Source organism: Notamacropus eugenii, chromosome 1 (assembly GCF_028372415.1).
Source record: "Notamacropus eugenii isolate mMacEug1 chromosome 1, mMacEug1.pri_v2, whole genome shotgun sequence".
Classification (NCBI taxonomy): Eukaryota; Metazoa; Chordata; class Mammalia; order Diprotodontia; family Macropodidae; genus Notamacropus; species Notamacropus eugenii.
The window spans coordinates 326,172,342-326,184,813 of NC_092872.1; the positions used below are offsets into that span (position 1 = coordinate 326,172,342).

The 12,472-nt window shown below is 34.5% G+C and overlaps 1 protein-coding gene across 1 annotated transcript in view; it reads right to left on the reverse strand.

The window, feature by feature from the left end:
- GPR137C (G protein-coupled receptor 137C) overlaps nucleotides 1–12,472 on the reverse strand; it is a 51,902-nt gene that overhangs the window by 38,564 nt on the left and 866 nt on the right. The gene's annotated exons all lie outside the window — the stretch shown is intronic.

Here is a 12,472-nt window from a genome sequence, read left to right on the forward strand (position 1 = left end):
ACATAAAAACACCAAGTCACAAAAGAGGCAGAAAAAATGAGCAAAAAACAGAAAAAGAACTTGACTATAGAAAATTACGATGACGACAGGGATCAAGGCCTTAAAAGAGGACAATTGTATCAAAATGGCTAAATGTGAAACCTCAAAGAAAAATGTAATTTGGTCTCAGGCCCAAAAAAGATATCCTGGACAAGCTTTAAAAGGATTAAAAAAATTAGAAAAGTAGAAGTAAAATTATGGGAAAAATGAAAGCAATGTAAGAGAATCACGAACAAAGAGTCAACAGCATGGAAAAGAATATACAAAATTTTACCAAAGAAAATAACTCCCTAAAAATGGGATTTGCCAAATGGAAAAGGTAGTACAAAGGCTCAGTGAAGAAAATAATTCTTTAAAAATTAGAATTTAGCAAGTGGAATATAATGACTCCAGGAGACATCAAGATATGATAAAATGAAATGAAGAAGTAAAAAATAAATAGAAGGAAGTGTGAAATTTTTCATTGGAAAAACAACTGACCTAGAAAATAGATCCAAGAGAGATAATTTAATAATTATTGGACTATCTGAAAACCATGATAAAAAATAGCTTGAACATCATGTTTCAAGAAAGTATCAAGGAAAACTGCCCTGATGTACTAGAACTAGAGGGCAAAATAGAAATGGAAAGAATATATTGATCACCACCTGAAAGACATACCACAATGAAAACTCCCAGGAATATCATAATCAAATTTCAGAGCTCACAAATAAGGATTGGTGGTTGGTGGGCAAAGTTTAAACCTTACTCTCAATAGAATTGGCTCAAAGAGGGAAAAACATACAGACTCAGTTAGATACAGAACTCTACTTTACCCTATAAGGAAGTAAAAAAAGAGACAGAGATAATTGGGGGAGGGAGAGGGAAATGATAAAAGGAGGCAGATTGGGGAAAGCAGTAATCAAAAGTAAAACACTCAGGAGGAAGGACAGGGTGTGTGGTAAAAGAGAAGGATAAACAAGGGGAAAATAGCATGGAGGGAAATATACAATAGGTTATCATAGGTATAAATGTGAATGGGGTGAGCTCCCCGCCAAAACAGAAATAGATAGCAGAATGGATTAAAAATCAGAATCCTATAATAAGTTGTTTACAAGAAACACATTTGAAGCAGAGACACACAGAATAAAGGTAAGGGGCTGGAGCAGAATCTATTATACTTCAGCTAAAGCAAAGAAAGTAGCGGTAACAATCATGACCTCAGACAAAGCAAAATCCAAAATAGATCTCATTAAAAGAGACAACGAAGGAAACTATATTTTGCTGAAAGGTACCATAGACAGTGAAGTAATATCAGTACTAAACATATATGCACCAAATGGTGTAATATCCACATTTTTAAGGGATAAGTTAAATGAGTTATGGGAGGAAATAGACAAAAAAGCTTTATTATTGGAGGTCTACTACCTTCCCCTCTCAGAATAGATAAATCTGACCAAAAAATAAAGGAGGGGAATAAAATCCTGGAAAAGTTATATATGATAGATCTTTGGAGAAAATTGAATGGGAATAGAAAGGAATATACCTTTTTCTCAGCAGTATGTGGCCCCTATACAAAAACTGATCACATATTAGGACATAAAAACCTAACAACCAAATGCAGAAAAGCAGAAATAATAAATGCATTCTTTCAGATCATAATGCAGTAAAAATTACATTCAATAATGGGCAATAGAAAGATAGCTCAAAATTAATTGGAAGCTAATCTAATCCTAAGAAATAAGTGGGTCAAAAAACAAATCATAGAAACAATGGACAATTTTATTAAAGGAAAGGACTACAACAAGGCAGCATACAAAAGTTTATGGAATGTAGCCAAAATGGTACTTAGAAGGAAATTTATATCTCTAATTGCTTACATTAATAAAATAGAGAAAGAGCAGATCATTGAATTGGGCATACAACTAAAAAATATTAGAACATGAACAAACTAAAAATTCCCAATTAAAAACCAAACTGGAGATACTAAAAATCAAAGGAGAGAATACTAAAGTTTAAAGTAAGAAAACCATTGAATTAATAAATAAAACTAGAAATTGGTTTTATAGGGGATAAAAACCAATGAAATAAATAAACCATTGGTTAATTTGAATAAAAATGGAAAGAAGAAAACCAAATTACTAGTATCAAAAATGAAAGATGTGAATTTACCACCAATGAAGAGGAAATTAAAGCAATCATTAGGAACAATTTTGTCCAATTATATGCCAATCAATTTGACAATCTAAATGAAATGGATTAATATCTACAAAAATATAAATTACCCAGATTAAAAAAAATAAAATACTTAAATTACCCAGTCGTAAGAAAAAATATCAATAAGTCATCAATAACTTTCTTAAGAAAAAATTCCCTGGCCCAGATGAATTCACAAGCGAATTCTACCAAACATTTAAAAAACAATCCCAGTACTATACAAACTATTTGGAAAAATAAGCAAAGAAAAATTGCTGCCAAATTCCTTTTTCTGACACAAATATGGTGTTGATATCTAAACAAGGAAGAGCCCAGAGAGAGCAATTTCCCTAATAACTTTTGATGTAAAAATTTAAATAAAATACCAGCAAAGAGATTATAGCCATATATCACAAGGGTCATTCACTGTGATCATGTGGGATTTCAGCATAACTGACCACATCGATAACAAAACCAACAAAAATCATATGATTATCTCAACAGATGCAGAAAAAGCCTTTGACAAAATACAACACCCATTTCTATTAAAACACTAGGGAGTTTAGGAATAAATGGAGCTTACCTTAAAATGATAAGTAATATTTTTATCTAAAAGCACTAGTAGCATTATCTGTAATGTGATAAGCTAGAAGCCTTCCCAGTACAAACAGGGGTGAAGCAAGGATGTCTATGTTATCATTATTATTTAATGCACTACTAGAAATGTTAGCTATAGTAATAAGAAAAGAAAAAGAAATCAAAGGAATTAGAATAGACAATGAGAAAATAAAACTATCTCTCTTTACAGATGATATGATGGCATACTTACAGAATCCTAGAGAATCAACTAAAAAACTGCTTGAAACAATGAACAACTTCAGCAAAGTTGCAGGATACAAAATAAATTTACATAAATTTTCAGCAAGTGAGAATTTGAAAAGACCTTAGTTTAAGAGGGTCAAAGTCTCCCACTGCATCCTGGGCCATCTCTAGTCATCCTGATTGATATCTAGCCACAGGACCCAGATAGCTCTGGAGGAGAAAGTGAGACTAGTGACTTTGCATAGCCCTCAATCACTCAAATCAAAGTCAATTGCAAGCCCTGTCATCAAATCCCTGATGTCATGTCCTCTTTGAGAGCGAATGACAAACCACAATATTACAAAGTTCAGCAGCAAGAGATAGAAAGAGAAATTCCATTTAAAATAAATGTAGACAATATAAAATATTTGGAAGTCTGTCTACCAGGACAAACCCCAAAACAATATAAACACAATTACAAAACACTTTTCACACCAATGAAGTCCGATTTAAATAACTGGCAAAATATCAATTGCTCATGGATAGGCCAAGCTAATAGAATAAAAATGATAATTCCACCTAAATAAATCCATTTACTCAGTGATATACCAATCAAACCACCCAAAAATTACTTGATAGTACTAGAAAAATAATGACAAACTTCATCTGGAACAATAAAATGCCAAGGCTCTCCAGGGAATCAATTTTTAAAAATGTGAAGGAGGTGGTCTAGCCGTACCAGATCTCAAGCTATATTATAAAGTGCTAATTATTAAAATAATATGGTACTGGTCAAGAAATAAAGTGCTTATAAGACATCCCATTTGGGATGTCCAATTGAAAATTCAAGAATGTGTTTCAGGAGAGAGGTTAGGGCTGGATAAGAATATCTGAAAAATTCCAATAATCTGAATAGTTTCTCTTTTGTGTTTTAAAAATCTCAAACACATTTATCATTGGACTGTAAGCCTTTATAATTTCCTATTTGACAGATTTTTGATACAGGGAATTCTCACCATCCCTTGTAAAAACATCACTGTGCAAAATTGTTAAAATAAGTTTAAGCTATTATTCAATATGATTTCTATTTAATAAATATTTAAGTATTAATTGTGGGCAATACAGTATCCTAAGAGGTCTCAATAGAAAAACAAAACAGTCACTGCCCTTGAGGAGTTCACACTCTATTGAGGAAATTCAATTACATAAATAAACCAACAGAAGATAATTTGAAGGACAGTAAATGTTTAGTGAAAGTTTAATGGGCAAGATGGCACTTAAGTTAAACCTTAAAGAATGACATGGATGCTCAGTGGTTACTTTATCCCTGATAACCACTGCAGAACACTGATGATATGCAATTGTAGATAGCAGAGGGGTCTAGTAAGTGTCTGGTTTAGTAAATATTTGAAGATCAGACCCATGAAAGTGAGACTGAACCCACATTTGGTACCAGCTGTGAACATTCATCTTAAAATGGAAGAGGGATGAAATCCATTTATTAGAATACTATTCAGAATAATGACTAGGCTCTAAGTTGTATTAGCATAGGCAATCTAGTACTCTGAATAGCCTGAGATATAAAAGCAGGATAAATATGTTGAGGGATTTCTTTTCTGAGTTTTAAGGGATCTTAAAGTATCTATACCAAAGGCTACTTATCTCTAAACAAATCTAGAAGCCCAGGACCAGAGGACCTGTCACTGCAAATCTAATGGCTTAGATACTTTGTCACAACTCTTTGTTTTCTAGAATATCAACTGAATAAGTTGTGGAAGGAGACCGTTCATTGATGACACATTCAAAAGGGTTATAGGACCCCAGATTTTAGCAGCTCTAGTTGTTTGAATGACTCCTCTCCTATGGCTAGCAGACTCTCGTTTTGTAACAGGATCAAAATCTACTAAACTTTTCCTCCCCACCAATGTAGATTGTTATTTTTTTTCCCCGAAAAGGCCAGGAAACTGTTCCCAATATTAGATTGGCTCAAGGAGCTAAGCGTTGAGCTGCCCACCTCTTGGAACAGCTTCCCAGCCTCAGACTTTGCTGACTTGGCTTTCTCATTACCTAAAGGCATAAAGAGGTCCACTCATGTGGAATCTGAAGCCTTCAGAATAGCCCAGTGTCCCAAGCCCTGTTGACTAGACTCATTTGTGTCCTCTTGAGTACAGAGTCAGGCCCAGACTATGACAAGTAGCATAACCGATAGCTGGAAAGAGATGTCCCTAGCATGGTTGAAGTAGGATAATCAGATGAACTCCCCAGGTGTGTGCTGGTTAAATGTTTAACAAATTGTTCTTCATTGTATATAAGATACCCTTTAAGTTTAACCTACATTATTAATAGTTTTTTTAAAATCACTTTAGATATAAACAACCAACAAAACAAATCAAGCCCTGATTTATAGCTTTGCTGATTTGGGAGTTGTTAGCTGATATGAATTGTCTTCAGCACATCTCTGGCTCTCCCTCAAATTATCACATTCTGGTGGGCAACCTTAAATGAGTCTTCCCTTCCTAAGTGCTTCCATGCATACCACGACACTGATGAGTGTTGATTGGGCTAGAGGACACTATAGTATCTGAGGTCCTGGATCATGTAGTGGCCCTAATGATGGAGATAGGTAGGACATAAACCTTAAGAAAACCAAGGTCCAGTCCACCCAGTCAGGTTTTGAGGGATAGAGGAAAAAGAGTTAAAATAAATTATCCTTCAGATAAAATGTCTTTGTATGGTGATTAAGGACTTAGCTTCAACTTCTCTTTCTAGCATTCTCTTTGTTTCAGAGTCCATCAGTTTTTTTATTAAACATATTTTCACATCAGTCACGTTGTAAAGAAGAATGAGAACCAGTGGGATGAACCATGAGAAAGAAGAAATAAAACAAGAGACATAAAGAAAATAGTCTGCTTCGCTCTGCATTCAGATTCCACAGTTCTTTTTCTGGATGTGGACAGCATTTTCCATCATGAGTCTTTTGGAGTTGTCTTAGATCCTTGCGTTGCTGAGAACAGCTAAATCTATCAAAGTTAGTCGTTGCACAATGTTGCTGTTACCGTGTACAATGTTCTCCTGGTTCTGTTCATTTCATTCAGCAGTAGTTCATAATATGTCTTTCCAGGTTTTTCTGAAGTCCACCTGCTCATTATTTCCTATAACACTAGCTTTCTCTTTTTAAAAAAATTCTCATCCCCTTTCATTACATTAGTCAAACTGGAGCACTAGCTGTTACTACACTGTACCCTCCATCTCTTACCTCCATGTATTTGATTAAGCAAGCTATCCCTTGTGCAGGTCATGTAGTCCCCTTCTTATCACAATTTTTTAGAGTCCTTAAGTTTCTTTGAGGCTCAGAGGCTATCTTTTTTATGATAATAGCTAATATTTATATTGTGCGTACTATGTAGTGCTTTATAATTATTATCTCATTTGAGTCACATAACAACTTTGGGAGGGAGGTAATATTATTACCCTCATTTTACAGATGAAGAAACTGAGGCAAATAGAGGTTCAATGATTTGCCCAGGGTCACACAGCTAGTAAATGTCTGAGGTCAGATTTGAACTCAGGTATTCCTGACTCCAGAACCAATACTCTATCTACTTCACCTAGATACCTCATGAAACCTTCCCTAATCCATGTTTGTCCTTAGCCCCAATAAGAAATGATTTAATGAAACTTAAAAAATGTCTCTCTTCTAAAATACCTTTCCTTTTTCCCCCCCTCATAATTTTACAAAAGAGAACTCTAGGGACCTTTGAATAGTTCCAGGAACTACCCCCATCTCTTTATCATATCTAATAAAGCAGGTAGTAGAGGTCTAACAAAAGGTGATTAGCTAACTGATTAATAAAGAAGATACTACAGATATTCCTTCCATATCAGGGTGCAGTATGTCTATGATTTAGAAAATCTGTGTAAATTTTTTTGGCTCTCTCTTGTATCAGAAAAGAAATCTGATTTTTTTCTGTTTTTTTATAGGGTATTTACAGTACCTTATTATAAAATTTGGGTTGATATTATACAAGACCATACACATATTCTATGCATTCTTGAATTTCTAAATTTTTTCTATGTCATCTGCTGGACCTTATAGGTTGTTCATGACTTCCTCAAGACTTCCAAAAAAATCCCATTTTTCTTATGCTGACTTCCAATATATTGAAACCATGATGAGGAAAGTCAAGATGTGGAAGGAATAACTATTTCCTTTGACCTAGTGTGAATGGTTATGCTAAAGTATACACTCTTTCCTTTGCAACAACTTAAACATCCTCTTTCTTGTTTTAATACCTAGCTTTTCCTGCTTAGGTGCCTGGTGCCCAACATATGTCCTAAGTCGGTCCTACATAGCAGTTTCTTACCCAAAACTGCTTTGTAAGGAACACATCTTTTTTTTTTGTTACTTTCCCTGGGTTATATAGCTTAAGACGAGAGGATACAACACACACCCACACCCACACCCACAAACACACACACATATACACACATGTATATATACACACATATGTATATACTTAGAAGTATATACATATGAATATATACATGTACACAAACATATATATTCACATTATCTATGAATACATACACACATACAAACATAACTACCCATTGTATATATACATATATAAATTTGTATATTTATCTTGATCTCTGTCTATATACCTGTCATCTATTAAATTGTGAGACACACATGTCCATCACCTACTGAGTAAAATAAACTGTAAATGCAATTTACTTCTGTGTCTGTATCCTACGCTGGTTTAGCTGGACAACAGCTAGAAGGACCTTGAAAATTCTCACATCACTTAAGAAAAAATTCTTGAAACAGCAAACTTAAGACAACAAACACACAACTAGTATCATAATGTATTTTGTTTTTAAACTTATGGCATAAGCAATAATACTGCATCCAGAATTATTACTTGAGAATTAGGATTCCTCTACTTCTCCTTTCCCTTCCCAGGATTCCCCGCAAAAGTGACAAGATAGAATGGTTATTGGGACCTTCCTGAAGCTAAGTAGGGAAGAGTAGGCAATAATCTACAGCTGAATTTGGGAAATATATTTGCCATTCTAGTAATGATTTCTTTATCAGCTGTCATCATACTAGTGCTCCCTGTTTTCTGTAAAGGATTTTTAAAAGTATAAATGATGAAGTGTCTATCATTTATACAGACAAGCTAAAGAGCTTGGGTCTCGGAGAGGTATGATGACCAAACACGAGTGGGGCCTTTTCCCCATCCAAGACAAGTGATTTTGAAAACCAGGCCTTCATCCTTGGTCTCTGTATTTGTTCTTTTACATTCTAAGCATAGAAAGTGTAGTCTCAAATCCTGTGACCTTCAAAAGGTCAGGAAATCAAGTCACAGGAATCTAGCAATTAGATTCCAGGTTGGATTTTGCAGCCAGTCCAGCATCCATGCCTTGATGAACAAGGAGTGACCTTCAGGACTTAGACCAGCAGAAATTGAGCCCAGCAGTCATGATGCACCTAGACATAAACTTGGTGGGACCAATGTTATGTAGGCTGTTTCGAGTCTATTCCCTCCTAAAACTAAGGTGATATAGGGAGAGTATGCAGCTGAAGTGTTAGAGGGAAATATTTGTATGTTTATTTTTATTATATCTTCAATATAAATTTCCCTTGGTAAAAGCATTTGATGTTAAGTGACTAAATGGAAGCAAGACTGACCATGTTGGGGGTTGAAGAAAGAGCTGGTTGGAGGCTTGAGAAGAGTAGAGAAGAGAAATACCCCTAACTCTTTCAGTATAGTCCAGAACCTAGAGAGGCAGATATAGCCATCCGGGCTCTGAGAGAGGAAGACAAGGCATACTCACTACCCTATAAACTTGATAAGAAGGTAACTTAAATGCAAAAACACCCATTAAGTTTTCTAAACTAATTATATATCATTTTTAAAAGAAACTAAGGAAAATAAAGATTTTGTATCAACTTAGGAATATATGCATAATAAAATATTCATAGTATCACTCTTTGTGGTAGCAAAAAAACTGAAAACAAAATAGGTGCCTACTGAGTAGGTAACAATTGAAGAAATCATGATATATGAAGGACAAATAACTACAAAATAAGAGATAAGAGGAATTCAGAAAAGCATTGGAAGATTTGTATGAACTGATACAGAATAAAGTAAGCAGGATATACATAATAATTAAAATAATATAAATGACTAGAATACAAAAAGAAAATCCAACTTTAAAAACAATCAGTTTTGGAGAATAGATATTGAAATGTTGGAGGGAGGGGAATTATAGGTATAGAATCTTGTGAACACTGTCAGAGGTAGTCATTATATTGCTTGGTTTTTGCTTACTTAAAAAATTTTTTATAATGAGGGCAAATTCAGAATTACACTAATAAAAGGTATTATTAAAATTTACTTATAAATACAAGGGATGTTTGGTCCAGTGAAAATCTGACATGGCTCATATATTTGTTAACTCAGTATTTTCTTCACTAGCCCTGTAATTTCATTAGTATAGAGAACCTCTGGGTAATGAAACTCTCTCTACTAATGCAGGTCTGTAACACATCAGTTGCCTGGGGGCCTAGGATCCCACCAATAGTATGTTCGGAAGCAACACTTGAACCCGGGTCTTCCTGACTTTGAGGCTGGCTTTCTATTCACTATGCTTTTCTCTCCACTATGCCTCTTTAACTATAAATGAATAGGAATAAAATTAGTGAGAAAGATAATCAAAATTGTGAAATCTAAATATCTGAATTTTTAAAATGCTTAATAGTAAATTTGGAGCCAGAAGACATTGGTTCTTCTTTGAAGCAGCTAAGTGGCACAGTAGAAAAATGCTAGATTTGGAATCAGAAAGACACAAGTTTGACTCTTGCCTTGGACATTTAATTAGGTGTATGACCCTGGGCAAGTCATTTAACCTCTCTCAAACTCAGTTTCTTCATTTGTAAATTGCAGATAATAATAGTACTTACCTCACATGACAGGAGATTCAAATAAGCCAATATGAAAAAAACAGTTTGTAAATCTTAAAGCACTCTATAAATACTAGCTATTATGACCAGTTCATTTTTTTGCTATTTTCATTTGCCTATGTAATTTTAAATTATACTGCACTTTCTTTACCTCTAAAATGACCTATATGAACTCCAAGTTCATCAGTTCTAAATCTATAATCATGACTTATTTTTAACTAACTAGGAAAGTGATTTCTAATTAGAAAGTTACTTTTTAAGTAGGTGTTTTTGAATAGCTTGAAGAAAAATTTATTTTCTACACAGCATTGTAGAGCTCTTCAAAACCTTTCTACTATTAACTTGACTATCACTTTTAAAGGATTTAACACCTCTCTTCCCCACCCCCGCTAATGCTTAGAGTTCTCAGCAGTTCAGACATCCATTGGATTATTACATGAGACATCTAGTTCCAATATTTCAAGGTATCATACCATGGAAGTATAATTCGAAAGTCTTGAGCTTAGATTACAGATGCCATTATTTTTTCTTCTGCAAAATGTAATTCATAAATTCAGTGTTCAAGTCAAACAAACCCTATTCCAGTATAATTCTCATACTCATTGCAGAACTAGAATGTTTACATTGTTATAAATGCCATTTGAAACTTTAGAGCTTAAAACATCAATGTCTCATTTAAGGAAGATCTATAGTAAACTAGAATTTAGTTGTAAACACTGGATATCAGTCTCTTATTAGGAGTGGTGGAAGGACAGAGAATGTGTATTACCGGAACATTAATATGAACGGTCTCATACAGCTTTTAAACAAAGTTGAAGACCAATATACACAGATTACTCATTTAGGGGTTTATCATCCAATTTATTATTACCCTTGCCTTTTGTTTCTCTTGCTTGATGCCTCAGCTTTAAGCATATCATGACCTGGACTTCTCAATTTTTCCTACCTGTTGTTTTGTGAAACTCAGGATGAGTTAATTTTATATGGTTAATGATTGTTTAAATGGTTGGAAGAGTAGGAGGCTGAAGTTACCATAACTTTTCAGATTGCACTGTCTCTCAAAGATAACTGAAAGTTGGTTATATATTAAGAGAAATGCTCACATATACTAATTTAATAAACTACTCTTTTATATACAGCTGCCAAATTAATATTTCTAAGGCACAGGTCTAGCCTCCACTCAAGAGATTTCTGTAGCTCCCTATTGCCCTTAGATTAAAATACAAACTACTTTGTTTGGCATTTAAAGCCCTGTACTCTGACTTCGGTTATCTTTCCAGTCTTAGACATCACTGGCACTCACATAATCTGCTCCAGCCAAAGAAGTCTCACACAGTGTACTTATTTGGTATACCTCATTTATTTACTTATCTGAGAACAACATACTTTGTTCTTTTAGCAGGATAAAAGCTTCTTGAAGTTAGGGAGTAGCTCACCTTTTATTTGTATTCTCAACATCTAGCATAAAACCTGACACATAGTTAATGGCTAATAAATGCTTGCTGATTAATAATTAATTAATTGATGATTGATTAATAATAAATATTTATTAGTTGATTATTTTATTATCAATTAATAACATAATAATAATAAATAACACAATACTAGGTAATACAAACCAAGATTAGTCTATAATGGAGTATTTGTATTTCTTTCCGAAGATAAAAGTCTCCTAGGTTCCCCAAATCCCTTTTAGCATCATTTGGGAACTTTTGAAGCACTGAAAGCACATATGTCATGTAAGCATCTATAACAACCCCAGATAACTATTTGAAATAGGTCAAATAGCTAAGTGCTGCAGAACAATGCAACCCAACCAGCAGCACTATTCCAGAAGAAAGACATAGGGTGTTGGATTGGAATTCAGCTATAAAGCGAGTGACTGCAAAAACAGTTTTATGCTTTTTGTAATGAGCACAAATTAAACTGTTTTATTAGCAATAACAGGACTAACTTTAAAAAGGTTTGACAAAGCACCAAATAGTTAGGGCACTTGGCACATTCATTCATTCATAATGCTTGCTATGTACTGTTATAGAAGGACCAAGATAGGTCTATATTGTTACACCTCAAGTTACTGACTATACTACCAAAGCTACTGAGCCACGTCAGTGTGAGATTTCTTGAGCCATAGTGAAAAAGATGTAGGAGGGTACATAAGCTGCTAATAAAAGAAATGCAGCAACAATAGAGAAACAGCTCTGCCTGGTGACGTAATGGCTGGCAGCGGGCCAGATTTAGCAGTTCAGGTACAGCAGGACTACTGAAAATACTACTTTTTCCCCCGTCACTTTGTTAGTGCTGCAGTTCTCCTAGGGGAGTCAGGATGCTAAACAAAAGGCTTGTTTTGCAGATTAAAGTTACAAAGCATTTGGACACGAAACTGAAGCGTCAGCTGCTTAAATTTAGAATGGAAAGTACTCATGGCAAAAGGTAAACCAACAATCCCGGGTTAGTGTCCAGTTGACCCAAACTCCTCTCCTACCA